Source organism: Nilaparvata lugens, chromosome 12 (genome assembly GCF_014356525.2).
Source record: "Nilaparvata lugens isolate BPH chromosome 12, ASM1435652v1, whole genome shotgun sequence".
Classification (NCBI taxonomy): domain Eukaryota; kingdom Metazoa; phylum Arthropoda; class Insecta; order Hemiptera; family Delphacidae; genus Nilaparvata; species Nilaparvata lugens.
Genome location: NC_052515.1, coordinates 22,316,212 through 22,322,211, shown reverse-complemented (window position 1 = coordinate 22,322,211; position 6,000 = coordinate 22,316,212). Strand labels below are relative to the sequence as shown.

The following is a 6,000-nucleotide window of genomic DNA, read 5'->3' as shown; positions in this document are numbered from 1 at the left end:
GTCAAAAAGCGATTTCTTTTCTTGAGGTAGTTTACAATAGGATGTGTTGCTATTTCGTCGTCACGAACTTTCAACCGTTCAGCTTCGGCAAGGACCCATTTTTCAACGTGTTTGAAAAGTTCTATCTCTTTAGTTAAATATATCGACTTGCATCCCACAATCATATGGATCGTATAAGGCTTGGCTGATGGAAAACCTTTGCTTTCCAAAACATCCTTTGTATAATACAGCGTGAGCTCAGAGCATAGTGCTCCAATATCTGACCTACCCAAGCATTTCTCATAAACTTTGATTACATCAGATGGTTTCAGTTTTAGTCGTGAGTATTTGATACATTTCCCACAAAGCTCAGGAATCAGGTATTTGCAACCAGCAGCATGAATTGAAATTGCATGATCAATTGATTTGAAGTCTAGTTTGCCCGTATAAATAAACTGTTTCATACCTATGAATCCTTCGGGTTCCAAATCCGTTATTCTGATTATTTTCTCTTCCTTAAACCCCCCATTGAACATTGCATTGAATACATCACTGGCCGCAGAAAATTTAGCTCTATTGCCTTTGATTGAATTATTGAAAAAATCTTTTTCTTCGGCTATAAATTGACAATCACTGATGTTTTCACTGTTGTTGGATGGAAAAAAGAACAAGTCTTTTTTTCCTCACTTTTATAAAAATTCCAGTTCATTTTGAATATACTGGTTTCGGAAATAAGTGGTAAAGAAAATTGCATTGTTTTGAATCTTAATTCAGATGACTGTAGTAGAAAATAGTCTTGATAATCAGCTGGCTCTAGAATCACTTTGAATGAAACAAGATGAGACTAGGACAAAATATCCGTGTTGCGAAATTATGGAATTTCTCATGTAATCTATATAATGAAAGCCAAATAATGGCACTCACTCACTCACTGACTGACTCACTCAATCACTCATTCACTCGCAGAACTAAAAATCTACCGGACCAAAAACGTTCAAATTTAGTAGGTATGTTCGGTTGGCCCTTTAGAGGCGCACTAAGAACGGATTTGGAAAAATTTCCAAAGATACGCCCAAAATCTGTGTTTTTCCAGCGTTTTCTCAGCTTTATCAAAAACAAATGAACAGAAAATGTTCTAATTAAGTACAGAAGCTCAGCTAGGGTGTTATAATGTTGTGTTAGTAGGAATTTGCAATAACGTCAAAGATACGCCCAAAATTAGCGTTTTCTCAGTTCTTTCATCAAGTAATAGAGGTAAAGAGGTCTAAAAATTTTGTGATGAGGTTTTTCTCAGCTTTTCTGCGTTTTCTCAGCACTTTGACTTTCTGATGGAATGAAGCATGCTCAAATGAAAAAAGATGGTGAGCGAAGCGAGCCCGCTGATCTCATTTTTGGACGATCCAGTCGGGGGCCCAGGGGGCGGAGCCCCTTGTCTAGACGGATATGGCGAGCGAAGCGAGCCTGACAGCTAGTTGGATATGTTTTGATAACACAAACGATAAGGGTTGTGTCATTAAATATTCTAAGTCAGCAAAAGGACACAGTCTTTCACAATTTGGCAACGCGGATGATAAGAGGGCTTCTCTTATTTATTGTAAAATCAAAAATCCAAGTAGGCCTACCCTCTTTCAGATGTTTAATTTAAAGTTGTTACCTATGGTGTCATCTTCAGTGTGAAAATCTCAACCTGTTCCATTCGTTCACAAACAAGATTATCACGAAACTATAATACCTTATTATAGGTGTATATTCCCAATAATGAAGAGTGGTAGAAAATAGAATACATAACAAAATGAGCTGATATACATACATTCCTCTTTTCCCAAAATATTCAATTCAATTCCATTTTCTTTCCATTCATGACAAGTCTTGAATTGACTTTGTTGGTTGTTCCATTGACTTGGGATTCTAATTTTCGAATCGTCATTATTGGAAAATGAATGGAGAAATAGGTTTTGTTACCTCTGAAGGATAACATGAGTTACAAACAAGTTTTATTACCTCTGAAAGATGGACCTTGTCTACCATTATCACCCTGTTTACTTTACATCGCTTTTGTTACTTTTATATGATTCACCCAAGTTTTCTTGTGTCACATATCAATAATATTGACAACATACATTAGCGAATTATTTACTAATATGTAATTAACGTTCATATCTTGACAACTTGGTTAGTATCAGCCACATAAAAACTATACAGGATGAAATGAGGTGTAATTTTATCCATTATAAAATAATGTTTTAGGTTCTGTATCCATGTGCAGGTTGAGTAGTATTCTAGAAACATTAGGTATAGTCATTTTTTTGAGAATGCTAGATGAGTGGTAAGAACGATTGTTAATCGAATAAATGATGATGACGACTCTTGAGATTTCATTCTGCTGAGTTTGAGCTCACATCAGCTCTACGCATCTTGTGCGTAGGTAATGAGAAGGATGATAATGATAAAAGAGTTGTAATGATGTAATTGTTGAAGGTAATTGAAATTGTTGAAGATCATAATAGGGATCAAACACTTCAGATCCTGATACTTTGTCCGAGAATCGTTGATGATTGATAACTATTGCCTTTTGAAAGTTCTATAGAAAATTTTGAAAGAAATTATTCATGATAATTAATTCATCCCACTTCAAGTTTACAATGTTCATGAACATAATGCAAAATATAATACAAAACTTTTCAAGCATGTATCTTGTACAATAAACAATTACAGATTCAAACCAATAACAGATTCCATGTTTAAATCACAGATCAATTTACAGATTGTGTCATTGGTACAATGTTATAATGTGAGATACGGCTGCTTTCGAAGTAGTTAGTAGTATTGGCATTAATACTTGTAGTGTCTTATATTATTGTATAATATAACTCGTATTAAGGTATGTAATTTAATTTTTACAGTATGGAGCTAGGAGAGAGATGTGGGCCTTTTATCAAGAGTACTTTGCCAAGGGGCGCATGTCAAATTGCTTTCTACGCATGCGCGAAAATTGATCACGACCCCTGAACTAAAAGGCGTCTCAGTTTCGGCTAGCGCTTCGCAGTTGAACGTCGCGACGTACAAATCGTTCCAAAAAAATTCCCGGGCCGGAAAATTTCCGACCACTTTTCCGGGCCAACTTGAAAGTGGATAAAAAATCTTTGAGATCCTTTCCTACTGACAATACAATCGGAATAAAAAAGCTACACTGACATCCCTCGTGAAAAAGTTTGTTACTGAAATTTCTTTGAAAACTTTTTCGTGAAGTTGAAATGTGAAATCGCTAATTTGTGCTATCATTTAAGTTTTTCAATTAATTTCTGGAATATAAAATTGATGCTGATTGGTTTGAAGGAAAATAATAACGAATGCTGGAGAATAATTTCAGAGGATCTGAAGTTTGAAAAAAGTGGATTTAACTTTGTGGATTTATTTCTATGGTGTTGATACAGGTGAGAATTATGAAGCCAGTTTGTACCCTATACTTTGAAATTTTTTGATGTAAAAATGGAGAAGCTTGTTATTTCTAAAAAAGTTGTATAAGCGATGAAATCTATCAAATATTATTTATTCCCTCCTTCTCTCCAAATTATTTCTTTACCTTCATTATGAAATTGTTACCAAGACTCAATAGGCAATATCATTGAAGTTCATATTCCAATACTTTCCCGTGGACAAGTGGGTTTACCGTTCTTTCTTATTATATTTATCCTTGAAGCCCCAATGAAGTGGTGCTTAATTTACAGGTACAGTATTTGAGGAAATAATAAGAAAACTTTATTCTAATACTTCGAATATTTTCCTCTGACAACTAAGGGTCGCTTCTTGCAAGAAACACAAATTCGAGAATGAACCATCTACAAAATGGATTCATAGAAAATATAATAAATGCGACCATACATTGATTGAACGAGTTCAATAGTCAAACCAACTTTGGAGAAAGCGACTCTAAGTCGATTTGTAAAATAAAATATTTATTATTCAATGTTGTTTTCCATCACGAACTGCTTATTATTAAATCACTTTTTGCTATCTGACTGCTAGTCGTTTTTTCTAATAGCAAAAAGTGATAAAATATTCACTTCAACTCAATCTTGACGAATGTAATGAACTTTAAATTAAAATATGGAGTGGATATGTGCGTGATCTAGTGAATATCTTCAACATTCCATGCGTTAAACTTCTTAAGTCCATAAAAAACTTCATAAATTCTACCAGGATATAAATCTAAAAATCGGAGTCAAATTTAATTTTATAATATATAAAGGCATGAATCACGACTCGAATATTTGGAATTATGGATGATACAACGTGATTAATCACGCCCTCAGATTTCTAATAATATTGTTCTGTAATGAGTTCTGTAATGACCTCACGCAGTTTTCTCATCCACAAGAATCTGGTGTCACTTATTCACCGGCTTCTCTAGACATTCTGTGTAATGCGTGCAATGAATAATAATGAATCCACTTGCCAGCTGATTGATTATGAATTATTTCATAGTTTGATTGATCCTATCTTCAGAGAAAATGATATATAGTGATATCGGGGTATGGAGGAAATTACTTTTCCTTTCATATTTCTAAAAGCCTTGTGTATAAAATGACGCGCAGTTAAAAAAGGAATATTCCTGTCAAATCTCATAGAATTCTATCAACGCGTTTGGTCGTGGATGCTACATGCATACAGCATACATACTTACAAGATACACGTATATTACATTCAAACATACAGACAGACGAAAGGAAATTCGAGTTAAAAAATAGACCTCACTGCGTTCGGTTGATTATAGTATTAACATTCTAATTGCATTCAATCTTCATTCTGATTGACAATTATCCATACTTTGTGAAATTCGTTGAATAATACTGTAATTTATTGTAATTCAGTGTATAAGCCAGAATATATTGTAACTTACATGAATGAAAATTTCAATCTAATTCCTCACACACAAACACAGTCACTCATTCTCTTTTTCTCCTTCTCTCTCTCTGGAGCAACTTACACGGATCTTGACAACTGATGTATTTGAAGCAAACCTGCTCAATCATGAACAACCACTTATAACTAGAGGTCCGGTAACTCTTTAATCAAAACTTGAGGTTTATTTTCCCGACTGTCAAACAGGGCAGTCATTTGACAAAGTTGCACTCAAATCACGAGAGAAAACTCACCGGACTCGTGGGACGAATTTCGACTGTGTCAAAGTGGACCACAACAAACTTCCACATTTTTGCCACAAACGTGTCAAAGTGCTCCTCTATGAACTTCTACATTCTATCCACAACTAGGAGCCAGACAGGTTATTTAGGTGTAGTTTTGAAAGCCACAGAGACCTACCAAACTACTAAACTACCGGAACAGTTGAACTGGAGAATTTCTCATTATTCAAGAGTTACTCTTAGTTTAATGATGGATGATGGTCCCTTCCACTATAGTGGAATTCAAGTTATAAAGTCTGTGGAAATGACAGGATAGGAATGTTGCACGTATCTTTCTCCATTGATATCAACTTTTTTTGTGAGTGTTACCTACTCGTATTAAACTTGAAATTAAAAATCAAAGTACCCTGTTTTGAAAACTTCACTCTATTATTCACAGAATTTTACAACATATTAATGCAATTTTCAAGTTTGAAGCTTACTTTACTTCACTTTATCCGGCTCTACAGACCTGGGTGGACTCTGGCCTCCTCCACATAGCGCCTCCATTCGTCTCTATCCTATGAACTCCGTCGCCTGTTTGCCACGCCCAACACACGGAGGTCTCCACTCGTCTGTCACATGTTGGCCCCCAGAATCTTTTGTACATTTTTCTTTCAAATGACCTTAATGCTTTTTCATCTTTGTTTAAGATAGTCCATGTTTCGGCCTCATAGGTTACAACTGGTCTCACTAGCGTCATGAACATTTTCTCCTTTGTTTTCATAGATATTAGTCTGCATTTAAATACATTTTGATTAGCAAAGTAAGCTCTGTCGCCCATCATTATTCGATTATGTATTTCTTGACTGGTCTTATTGTCTGCTGTCAGGGTTAT

General features: G+C 35.0%; 2 protein-coding genes across 2 annotated transcripts in view; one reads left to right on the top strand and one right to left on the bottom strand.

The window, feature by feature from the left end:
- LOC111055871 (dynein heavy chain 1, axonemal) overlaps positions 1-6,000 on the bottom strand; it is a 357,355-nt gene that overhangs the window by 183,040 nt on the left and 168,315 nt on the right. The window lies entirely within an intron of this gene.
- The window catches only part of LOC111058990, a 104,534-nt gene continuing 101,537 nt past the window's right edge, over positions 3,004-6,000 (top strand). The window contains exon 1 of the mRNA XM_039439159.1: positions 3,004-3,413. The gene's annotated coding sequence lies outside the window, so the exon portion shown is untranslated. The remainder of the gene's footprint in view (positions 3,414-6,000) is intronic.